The sequence below is a fragment of the Portunus trituberculatus genome, chromosome 39, assembly GCF_017591435.1.
Source record: "Portunus trituberculatus isolate SZX2019 chromosome 39, ASM1759143v1, whole genome shotgun sequence".
Lineage (NCBI taxonomy): Eukaryota > Metazoa > Arthropoda > Malacostraca > Decapoda > Portunidae > Portunus > Portunus trituberculatus.
Window position 1 is genome coordinate 14,386,295 of NC_059293.1, and position 13,066 is coordinate 14,399,360.

General features: G+C 37.7%; 1 long non-coding RNA gene across 1 annotated transcript in view; it reads right to left on the bottom strand.

Annotated features, from left to right (window-relative positions):
• The window catches only part of LOC123515573, a 424,563-nt gene that overhangs the window by 4,369 nt on the left and 407,128 nt on the right, over nt 1–13,066 (bottom strand). Inside the window, exons 4-5 of the long non-coding RNA XR_006677906.1 lie at nt 11,719–11,758; nt 2,816–2,973 (exon numbers count right to left, since the gene is read on the bottom strand). This is a non-coding gene — a long non-coding RNA (uncharacterized LOC123515573). The remainder of the gene's footprint in view (nt 1–2,815; nt 2,974–11,718; nt 11,759–13,066) is intronic.

The following is a 13,066-nucleotide window of genomic DNA, read 5'->3' on the forward strand; positions in this document are numbered from 1 at the left end:
GCGTGATATATCATAGGTTGCTTCTCATCTGCTTAATAAAATTTATTCGTGAATATGACTAGAACTGTATGAAATTAACCTTTTGCTTAACGTGTTTCCATTTCTAAATGTAATCTAAAAAAGCACCGGCACTAAGACATTTAAAATTTTCCTTCATTACATGGGACAAAAAGAAGAAGAAAATATTAAGTGGATAAACTATAGATCATATGGTTCAAGGTATCGATACCCAATAAATAAAAAAAAAACAAATATACAAGCATACAATAATCAATAAAATAAAGAAAACAAAACAAATTAAATTAAGTAATCCAATGCTGCCCTGTCCTTTTCAAAACCTACACCTCAAAACAACATCCATCATATCAGCAATGCGAAAAAACTAAGCACATTTTGATCTGAATCCTTGGCACGTTTCAATCACCACTTGGATAAAAAGAAAAAAAAAAATCAAAACCTTGGCAGGAAAGAATACCCAGCAAGGATACCAGGGTGCAGAGATCCTCAACAACTCAAGTGGTGACGGGGAGATGAAAAAAAAAAAAGATGTTTAATAGAAAAGGAAATGGGAAACAAACAAGATTTACATATAGAGAAGAGTAAAGTTCGGGGTGAGTCAAAATATTCAATAGACAAATGATAGGAGTCATGGTAATAAGTGTGTGTGTGTGTGTGTGTGTGTGTGTGTGTGTGTGTGTGTGTGTGTGTGTGTGTGTGTGTGTGTGTGTGTGTGTGTGTGTGTGTGTGTGTGTGTGTGTGTGCGGGCGGGCGTGCGTGCGTTGTAGGTTTGTCAAAGGTCTTATAATGGTATAAAAACATCAAACTAATTAAAAGTTTTGGGGTTAAATTTGTCCAACATTAATACTTGAAAGTCTTCACGTGACTTACTGATGACAATAGTAGTAGTGGTGGTGGTGGTCCTGGTGGTAGTAGTAGTAGTAGTAGTAGTAGTAGTAGTAGTAGTAGTAGTAGTAGTAGTAGTAGTAGTAGTAGGAGGAGGAGGAGTAGTAGCGGCAACAGTAGTAAGAGTAGAGGTCGTAGTATTAATGGTAGTAAGAGTGGTGGTGGAAAACTGTTGGTACAGTGGTGGGATATGTTGTGTAGCAGCAGTAGCAGTAGCAGCAGCAGCAGCAGCAGCAGTAGCAGTACAATAGTAGCAGCAGTAGTAGCAGCAGCAGCAGTAGTAGCAGTAGCAGTGGTGGTGGTGGTGGTGGTGGTGGTGGTGGTGGCAGGAGTGGCAGTAGCAGCACAGCAGCAGCAGCAGCAGCAGCAGCAGCAGCAGCAGCGGCAGCAGCAGCAGCAGCAGCAGCAGCAGCAGCAGCAGTGCAGCAGCAGCAGCAGCAGCAGCAGCAGCAGCAGCAGTAGTAGCAGTAGCAGTAGCAGCAGTAGTAGCAGCAGTAGTAGTAGTAGTAGTAATACCAGATGTAGTAGCAATTATTATTATTATTATTATTATTATTATTATTATTATTATTATTATTATTATTATTATTATTATTTTATTATTATTATCATCATTATTATTATCATCATTATTATTATTATTGGTAGTAGCACCAGTAGTAGTAGTAGTAGTAACAGTAGTAGCAGCAGCAGCAGCAGTAGTAGTAGCAGCAGTGGCAGCAGCAGTGGCAGCAGTAGTGGTGTTGGTGGTAACGTTGGCGGCATTGTTGCTGATGGTGGTGGTGGTGGTAGCAGCAGCAGCAGCAGCAGTAGTAGTAGTAGTAGTAGTAGTAGTAGTAGTAGTAGTAGTAGTAGTAGTAGCAGTAGTAAGAAAATAAACAGAAAAGGTAATAATAATAACAGTAATAATAAAAATAAATAATAATAAATATAACAATAATAATAATAATAATAATAATAATAATAATAATAATAATAATAATAATAATAATAATAATAATAATAATAATAATAATAATAATAATAATGAAAGCAACATCAACAAGAACAGCAACATTAACTGGCCGTTGATTTTTGAGGACAAAGCCTTTTTGTTTTGGGGGGCACAGTAATTAGTAAGGGTTTTTTTTTTCTAAAATTTGTTTTGTAGTCTTTGGCCTCACTTCACGAAATAAAGTTTAAAAAATGATAAAAAAAATTATCATAATAATTCAATATACTGTTTCCCTTTCTCATATACTCAAAATGACAGACAAGAAGAAAGCAAGATAGATGCACAAAACGATGCTCATATATAAAGAGTTGAAGAGACATGCCCATTTTTCCTGCCCTATTCCGTTGTACTTATATACGAAAAGCTAATCATTCTTAGCTATTTCCTTGTTAACTCTATTACTACTAATGATGATGATGATGATGACAATAATGATAATAATATTAATAATAGTAATAATAATAATAATAATAATAATAATAATAATAATAATAATAATAATAATAATAATAATAATAATAATAATAATAATAATAATAATAATAATAATAATAAAAAGAGTAATAATAATCTTATATTCCCATACAAAGCTACTTGCAATCCTCTCTGAAAACACTCAAGCAAGGATAAAACTGTCATGCCTGTCTCATTGTAGAAATAAAACAACAAGGAGGCGCATCCCAGTTCCTTCACCCATTCCCTTTTACTTAATCTCCTTATATCATGCGTAAGCAAGGATTATTGATAGCAGTAGTAGTAGTAGTAGTAGTAGTAGTAGTAGTAGTAGAAAACATATTAATATAATAGTAATTGTAATAATAATAATAACAATCATAATAATAATAATAATAATAATAATAATAATAATAATAATAATAATAATAATAATAATAATAATAAAAATAATAACAATCTGACCAACAAGATGCAGACATGACGCGATGTTGTAGCTTTCCAAAAATTTCATACAAGACGAAGCCAAGGAGCGAGGAGTTTAAGGGCAGGACATGGATGGCGGCGAGGAAGCGAGGTGCAGAAGACAGGGAACACAAGACGAGGAGTGGCGCATCTTCGGTCTGTGGAGCATATGTTGATCTGTCAATACACTTTTTCCAGGTATTAAGAGAGTCAGCGTGTTTAAGATGAGAAAGAAAGTTTGGCATCCAGGTAACACTGAAGGAAGTAGGTGTGTTAGAGTGTATAAGATAACATAAACGTTTTGGTGTTCTAGTGACAAACAAGTGTAGTATGTGATAATATGATGAAATATGACGGGATGTTTAGTGTCCAGGGGATCAATGGCTGATGGAAGTGAAGACGTGAACAGGGATGCCGGAAGACTTGCCTGTAGAGGGGTTTTGTCGTGTTTGGATAAGTGTTAGAAATAATACAAAGAATACTAGACACTTATAGTTAATGCCATAAAAACAAAACATATAGTAATAATGATACTTTACTTCTTTTCCTCATCTCTTTTACTTATCTCTCCTTCATCACGTAGTTCTTCCATCTCCGTTCTCTTCCTTCGATGCCAGAAATAGTTTGACGATCAAGTATTAAAGGCAAAATCAAAGCTGATGCTGAAATTTTACAAGTGGTTGGGAAGCATAATTGTTTGTGACAGATATTTCCTGCAAGCTTTGACCATAAACCTCAAATTAGCAACACCAGAGTAACATGATGGAGTGTTTATATTATTAAAGAGGCAGCATCTTGAAAAGTAATTAGCGTTTTGAGAGAGAGAGAGAGAGAGAGAGAGAGAGAGAGAGAGAGAGAGAGAGAGAGAGAGAGAGAGAGAGAGAGAGAGAGAGAGAGAGAGACGCTCCATAATTAATGTGCCCTGCCACTCTTAAAATAATGAATGAAATAATGAATGAACTTGAAGCCTTAAAACTTCTATCAATTAAACTTCGGAACTCAGAAATAGTCAGGTGAAAAAAAAAAGCAAGACACGACTGTAATGGATTAAGAAGCCAGATAATAAATAGCACTGGAGATCATTTTAACATACATCAGGACCTTTTACGCCTACAAGTGATAAGGGAAAACTGCATAACACACAGGATACTAGAAAAAAGACAAAAATATAAAGAAAACTACAGGAAAGTACCAAGCCTTCACGTGGCAGCCATGCATACTTCAGAAAATTATTTTACTTTTCATTGATTTGTCTGATATTCTAATATTGTTTGTTGATTCGAGATCAAGATGGACGAAATGGAAAGAGATGATATACTGAATAAGAAAAAAACACCAAGTCGAGGAGACATAAACATAGATCTGAATGAATAGAAGCAAGTAATTTCTTTTTAGAGAGAAAAAAATCAAAAGAATATAAGAATTGACAAAATCCGAGAACTCTGAAAGAAGCCAAATTTAATTAAACGTGACGATATAATTAGTACAAGAGATTACAGTAATGAAGTATTGGCCACAAAAATACGTATTAATGAAAAGTGTATCTTCAGTCTCAAAACTCAAAATTAATCTCCCTTACCGTATAGCAATTCTTAGTTTCCTAATCAAGGGACTTATATTTATTCTTTTATCGTGTTATCGCATTACCTTATAGTTGCGTTTTTGCATTCTGACTCTCCAGCTGGTTTCCATAACGACTTACATCACTAGCCATCACTGCAGCATAACTTAGTTTTAGTTCGTTAATGAGTGAAATTGCTTCCCACGCAGTTTTGATCACTTAATTCAATCTTGAGACAAAACAAAGAGATTGTTTATTATATGGTAAGCTGAAATGTTTATTACTCAATTATGCATTTACTCAGAGCACACGGTTTTCAACTGTTAAGGCTGCTTAATTTAGTCACTGAGTTGTCTTCACATAAAGTTTTCTGCGACCACTATCTTTGTTGTCTTAGGAAATTCGCTTATATCTCACAGTGAGCAATTAGCGGCCCGAAAATAATTCATGGCAGTCAAAAAGTATGGATCTAACTCAGGAGTTCTTAAACTTTTGTCGTTAAGAACCACTTGAGTTATAAGAACATCTTCCCGAACCCCGAATAATCTGACATCGAAGAGAATGTTAATTTAGTGACTGATACTAACGCAATAGGCAATGGTACTTTGCAGGATATTATTAGATCAACCATCTAAGTATCCCTGGAAGGTTGATTTAGTGACTAACTCAATAAGCAATAGTACTGCAAGCGATTTTAATAGATCAGCCATCTAAGTACCCCTGGAAATCTTCTTGTGAACCCTTGGGGGCTCGCAAACTCCAAGTTGAGAACCCCTGATCTAACTGATGAGTCATCGAGACAATTTACCAGCAGCGAGGCCATAATTATTTTGTAAACCAGAAGTGCGATTGGCAATAAACCATATCGTCGTTTATGGGAGAGAAACAAACAAACAAACAAAAAAAAATAGTGTTTAGCGTTATTAAACAAACTCAGTCCTCGTAAGAGGGTTCACTTGCATATCAAGACACATATCATGAGAAAAGGATTAAGAAATAACAAATTGATAAACACAGACCAAATGGCAATAAACACACACACACACACACACACACACACACACACACACACACACACACACACACACACATCTTCGATGTTGGTTTAGATAATCCATACCAGAGGCTACAGGGTCAGCAGGCACAGAAGATCATAAAGGAGAAAATGACGGATCACGGCAGAGATATCCCTCATGCAGGCCTGGCATGCACGAGGTCTGGCTCGTGAGGGGCATGCAACTGTGGAGAGGATTGGCATAAACTACTGCCATATATGGGCATGCTTCAGGATCGGGCTAAAACATACTACCTGCAAGGATGCCTTATCTTTCTTGGGAACGTTTGAACATGCCAATGTAATGGAATGACACGCAAGCAGGTAAAAAACTGACATGCATTACTGGTTGGGGATGAGATATCTTGCTGGTATGCAGGGTCAGCAAAGACTGCAAGAGAGGGAAACATGTGCTGCAAGGCTAGGACGGAGCATATTCTTGAGCAGTTTTGGAGTATGATCCAGAACTGTATTAGAAGGCGAGGTAGACTGCAAGGTAAGACACTCTGCAGGCTTCAGAGAGATGCAAAGCTAAAGCATGTCTGGAGCGTGATAGTGGACGGTAATGCCGTATGTTGAAGGCGGTACTTGAGTTACATTGCAATACAGTCTTGGATACGAAGATTATATAAATTTCTGGATGACAATCTTAGGTGAAAAATAGGTAGGTATGCTTCTTGTAATGACTGCCCCATTTAGGTTTGATGGCTTCTTTTTTCATGTGTTATAAGTTCTTGTACTGTTTTTATACTTTAGCCAGGTTGTGAAATGCTGCAAGACATTTTCGACATGTATGATATATGACTTTCTGAGGGAGATGATTAATAAATAAAAGAAGCAACATACTGCCGACTCAATCACGTCGCACCCAAAGGAGGGAGGAATGAGAAATGCAAGGTGTGTAATGCGTGTAATGCAAGGTGTGAAATGCAAGGTGGTGCACGACATGAAAGATGACAGAGGATGAAAATACTTAGTTTTGATAACAATTAAACGACACTTGGCTATTCAAGACTATATACATTATTTTTTCCAGTGTGTGTGTGTGTGTCGTGTGCAGTGTTTGCGAGACACATCCCGTCCATCAGGCGAAGTGAAGGGCAGGTAATATAGCGTTACAGTTAAGAAATAAAATCCGCGCACTCACTAAATAAATTAAGAAAACAAATATATGTTTGCAACAATATATTTAATGGAACACTAAGTGACTTTTTGAAACTAGAAACTGACACAAAAACAATAAAACATCGTAGCAAAAACGGTTCCTAATCTTTACACAATACCAGAAGGGAGACAGTGCTTTCCTGTCACGCCCCCGCCACAACAGACCCTAGAGTGCCATCAGGCTGCCCGGAGCTGAGATAGATAGATAGATAGATAGATAGATAGAGAGAGAGAGAGAGAGAGAGAGAGAGAGAGAGAGAGAGAGAGAGAGAGAGAGAGAGAGAGAGAGAGAGAGAGAGAGAGAGAGAGAGAGAGAGAGAGAGAGAGAGAGAGAGACAAAAGAATTAACTGAGTAAAGAAAATATGGAAAACTGCAAGCGCAAGAAGGAATCAGGCTTATATGTATTAGTAATTGTATGAAACAATATACTGTAACAATTCTGAAGAAGGTACAAGTCAGACAACCCAATAGTGACAATGATGGTGAGCACTACCAGTTACAAAACAGTCGATACCCACGCTTCTCATCTGCTCCCCTTATGCCCTGAGCCTGTAACCGGTTATGCCCCAGATGCCCCGGCACAGTTGCCTTCCTTGTGTGACTCCAGGTGCTCATTTGACTGCTTTTACCAGTGAGGGCAGAGGGGCAGCTGATATGGAAGGACCAAAGGTTGCTCACTCTATATCAAAATCCAACATAGGCCAGAAGAGGGTGAAGGCAATTTTTCTTCAGTAAGAGGAGAACTGGTTTCGAAAAAAAGGAGAAAAAGCCTAAATAAAAGGCAAATACATTATCTATAATAAGTGGACAAACGTCTTGATTCCTCCCTTTTAATAGTGTTCAAGTCATAAGAAGAAAATAATACAGAAGCAGGCATGGACTTCCAGACTTTATCAGAAGAGAAAAGAAATTTGCGATTATAAGTTAACTCTTGCATCAGAGAGGTAGACAGAATAAGAGTTCATGTTTACTATGTAATATGATCTGATATTATAAATCAAGAAATTCATCATTTACATAGCATTCGTGTATACAGTTGTGATATTTCCATACTTTCTTCTGCTTCATGAGATCATAGGACCCTTTCTTCAACTAGGTATCAGTCACTTCAGAAATACCAAGGAAAACAGTACATAAGGTAATTAAAATCGTGAAGAAAACAATATATATATATACACACACACACACACACACATATATATATATATATATATATATATATATATATATATATATATATATATATATATATATATATATATATATATATATATATATATATATATATATATATATATATATATATATATATATATATATATATATATATGTGTGTGTGTGTGTGTGTGTGTGTGTGTGTGTGTGTGTGTGTGTGTGTGTGTGTGTGTGTCTATATATCTATCTGTCTATATCCATATCTATATATATATATATATATATATATATATATATATATATATATATATATATATATATATATATATATATATATATATATATATATATATATATATATATATATATATATATATATATATATATATATATATATATATATATATATATATATATATATATATATATATATATATATATATATATATATATATATATATATATATATATATATATATATATATATATATATATATATATATATATATATATATATATATATATATATACACAAGATTCCTCACCCTATGTCAAAATTCACAATAGGCGAGAAGAGGCTAAGGGTACCTCCTTTATCATGCATATATATATATATATATATATATATATATATATATATATATATATATATATATATATATATATATATATATATATATATATATATATATATATATATATATATATATATATATATATATATATATAGATAGATAGATAGATAGATAGATAGATAGATAGATAGATAGATAGATAGATAGATAGATAGATAGATAGATAGATAGATACACACACACACACACACACACACACACACACACACACACACACACATATATATATATATATATATATATATATATATATATATATATATATATATATATATATATATATATATATATATATATATATATTAGGTAGTAACCATAAAGGAGTTAGGACTTGTAATATATAAAAAAGAAAATCTGAAGGTAATAAAACAAAGGGAGTGTCTGAGAGAGAAGCAAAGTGATGTATACATGAGCTGAGGTTGTCAAGATAGGCAGAAGTAAGTATGCGTGATTACGTAGAAGGTTTGCGATGAGACTGTATGTAAATAATGGGAGAGACGAACCATGATATATATTTGAGCTTTGACTACCAGGACAAAGAAACTTAGGAAACATAAACTTTCTATAGGCACATTCCAAGGACATGAAGAAGGAGATATATTGAACAGCAAGTCTGTGGAAAAGATGAAAATAAAGGCAGGTGTGTGTTAGCTACGAGAACAACACAAAGACGCTGTCAAGTGCAGATTCTCCACAAGCGCGCTCCAAGGAAGTGAAGGTGCAGGCAACACAAAGGAACGTAAAGACAAAAAGCATAGGAGACCAACGAAGCGCAAAGAAACATGCAAGGAAATAACGCACACAAACCAAGAGATAAGGAAGACGAAGGAGGAGAAAGATGACGAAAAGGAAGGGAAGGAGGCATGCTGGAAGGCGGAGAGCAAAATACCCAGAAACGCTTCACCCCAAACGCCGCAAAGAACACAATGGCCGTCATATGCAAGATAAACAGAGGCAAGGCAGAGGCGTCGGGAGCAGGTAAGCCTCTGCCAGGTAAGAGAGGGTACGGGGAGGACCCACCAGGTAGAGGCACATTCAGGTAGACGAGAGAAAATGGGAGAGGGCTGTGGGGGCAGGGGAGGCTGATACAATGGTAGACAGGCGGGGATGGGTAGGGAGCGGGGGAAAAGAAGGGGGGGTCGGGAGGGATTATGAAGAGAGGGTTGAGGGGAGGAAGGGGGTGTGTGCGAGGGCCGGCCTAATACCGTCCCCGCGGCAACTACTGGCCGGCCATCTTGTTGTGGCTTGAAGGGGGGAGCGCCGGGGGGATCAGAGAGAGGGAGAGAGAGAAAGAGAGAAGGAGAGACAGAGAGGGGGGGATGGAGAAGCGAGAAGTGGGGGGGAAAAGAGAGGTCCGGTCATCAGCAGCTTCCGTCATCTCTCCTCTCTCTCTCTCTCTCTCTCTCTCTCTCTCTCTCTCTGAGCACGGGGCGGGCACTGGCGGGCGGACTAGGCTTCTCTCTTTCTCCTGCTCTCTCTCTCTCTCTCTTTCTCTCTCTCTCGGCTGCTCTCGCTCCCCACGCGGCTCCTCACTCTTTTCCTTCCTCTTTAGTGCCGCCCCCCGCACCACTGTCACCAAGGCGGGAGGACACGCCTCCTCCCGCGCGCCGCCGCCACCAGGCCGCCGCTCCCCGGGCACCCAAGCCAGGTGGTAACGTAAACAAACCAGCCAAGATCGTGTCTCATCATGCTGGATGTCATGCGCCACTTGCCATCGTCCTTACAGATTTAGGGAAGTTTACGGCAATGATAGATCACTGTCAATCTAGGGACGACTGAGTGTGTTTGTTTGAGTGTGTGTGTGTGTGTGTGTGTGTGTGTGTGTGTGTGTGTGTGTGTGTACAGAGGACACATAGAAGAAAAGATACGCTTGTAGGTACGAATGTGTAGAGAGAGAGAGAGAGAGAGAGAGAGAGAGAGAGAGAGAGAGAGAGAGAGAGAGAGAGAGAGAGAGAGAGAGAGAGAGAGAGAGAGAGAGAGAGAGAGAGAGCTATGTAGGAAAATAAATAAAGTTTCGTGGTGATATTAACATTATCATTATTGTTATTACTATATTATCATCATCATCATCATCATCACCATTATCATCATTACACTATTGTAGTAGCAGATCTTGATCTTTTGATACAGCCCTAAACTTGATAGAAAAAAATAGATACCCACATACCCATAGAGAGAGAGAGAGAGAGAGAGAGAGAGAGAGAGAGAGAGAGAGAGAGAGAGAGAGAGAGAGAGAGAGAGAGAGAGAGAGAGAGAGAGAGAGAGATGAACAAGGAAAGAAAGAAACCTCATGAACAAAGAAAAATAGACACAAAAGAAAAGAGCAAAAGAGAGAAACTCAAGAGAGAGAGAGAGAGAGAGAGGAGCGTCCGAGGAGCCGTGCGTGCGGGAGGAGGGAAGGCTGAGGGCTGAGGAGGGCCGGCGGTCGGTGGGAAGGGACGGCGGGTTGGGAGAGAGGGAGGGAGGGAAAGGAGGAAGGGAGGAAAGGCCTGCTGCCGTAATGGAATGCTAAGTCGGTCTGGCTGGAGGCAACAAAATGGCCGGTGTCTTGGTGTGCGGCCATCCAGAGAAGGAGGCAAGGAGGGAGGGTGAGAGGGAGAGGAGGGAGAGGAGGGTGGGAAGGGAGGGACGGGAAGGGAGGAGGAACAGCGGAGGAAGACGAGGAAGAGGTGGACGCCAGTGCTGATGAGGAAGAGCGCAAAGGAACACTAGTGAATACAAAGAAAGAACAAAATGTATACGGATGAAGGGGGAAGAGGGAATAGAAGAAGAAGAAGAAGAAGAAGAAAAAGAAGAAGAAGAAGAAGAAGAAGAAGAAGAAGAAGAAGAAGAAGAAGAAAAGAAGAAAAAGAGGAAAATGATGATGATGATGATGATGGCTAAGAAAAAGAAGAAGAAGAAGAAATAAAATAAAAAAGAAAGAAAAGAAGACAAAAAGGAAGAAACAAAAAGGAAAAGGGAGAAAGAAATAAAGAAAGGGAAGAAGTAAGGAAGGTTAAAAAAAAAGAGGAAGAAAAGAAAAAGGAAAAATGTTGTTGGAGTAAGTTTTTTTTATATGCATGTAGTGGTTGAGAGAGAGAGAGAGAGAGAGAGAGAGAGAGAGAGAGAGAGAGAGAGAGAGAGAGAGAGAGAGAGAGAGAGAGAGAGAGAGAGTAAAAAAAAAAACGGAAAAAAGTATAGAAAAAAATAATATATACGTAGGGGACGAGCAGCCACACCTCTTAAAGAAAATGCTTCCTACTATCAGAAATAAAGAAAAGATGAAAGAAAAATACCAAAGTCAAGCGCAAAAAATAAATAAAAAATAAAACAAAAAGGTAAGAAAAAGAATACCTTGTACATTGAGTTCGAAGATTACCTCGTGAATCTCTCTCTGGAAAGTCAAAAAGAATGAAATAAGTCTCAAGAAAAAATTAAACATAGTAAAAACACGAACATAAAACACAGCAAGGAATAAGAACCAATATCCTTCCTAGAACTCTAACAATACATTATAAATCAATCAATACAAAATTCTGAAGATCATAAAAAACTGAAAGCAATATAAAAGGTACACTTGAACAATACATTAAGTAGACCCTTCATCTCGGCAAGACAGGAGCAAGTGAGTCAGGATTATGAGACAAGACACACTCAAGACACAGAGCAAATGGGAAGTTATGATAAACGGTTTATTCTTAAATTTTCAGGCATCGTTTCTCTGCTACTATTAATGAGCTGTCTTAAAACTTATTAGTGGTTTCAATAGTGTTTTCATGAGTATAGTGTTAGTTAACAAATTTTCTGTCTCTTAATTAGGGAGACAAAAAGAAAACATGAAACCCCGAATTATTATATGTGATATTTGAAAACTGGCCTTCTAACAGAGCACCTTAAGAACAGAGACCATAGCAATAGCGTGCTAATGGAAAGATAGCATAAAAATCAGACAAAGATGGGAAGTAACCAAGAGAACTTTATGTGAAGACGCCCTTTCATAATTCACCCATGAGTCAGACAAAAAACAGGACCAGTCAAGACAACACTAAGCTAGAACATGCAAGTTATGACAAAGACTCAAAGGCAGACAGAGATGAGTAGTGACCATAGAAAAAAAAAAGAGCCACTGAGAAATAGGTACAAGAACTAAGAAAATAATAGTATCATAGTTAACAAGTGATGACGGAAAGACACTAATACAGGCAGATTCTTGCATGGAGACAATAAAACAAGCTAAGGAGAATTATACGGTAGAAAAAAAACTTCAAAAATAAAATTCTGAGTTAAAGGTAGCATGGAAGTGATGGCGGAGAGACAGCAATGAAGGAACAACACGAGGACAGAAGGACAGTCGCATAACTACTGACTAGAGCCTTGCATGGAGACGCCCGCCCTCTCATGCAGAACACAAAGGGAAACACAGCGAGGGAGAAACAGACAAAGATACCCTATAGGCAATAAATCCTTTGTAATATTGCTGTATGAATCCAGGTGTAAAGAATAAGGTGGAGTTGAAGTGACCAAAGGAATCACCTCATTAATTCCCCTGATTAGCGTAAGACTCACCTGTGTCTCTCAAGTGGAAAATGCCCTTCAAACAGGTAAGCAGGTGAGGAGCTCCTTAATTAGAAGAAGTTTGCCACCTTTGATCTCTAGACAGGTAAGAGTGTCGCTCCTGGTGGCGGTGGTGGTGGTAGTGGTG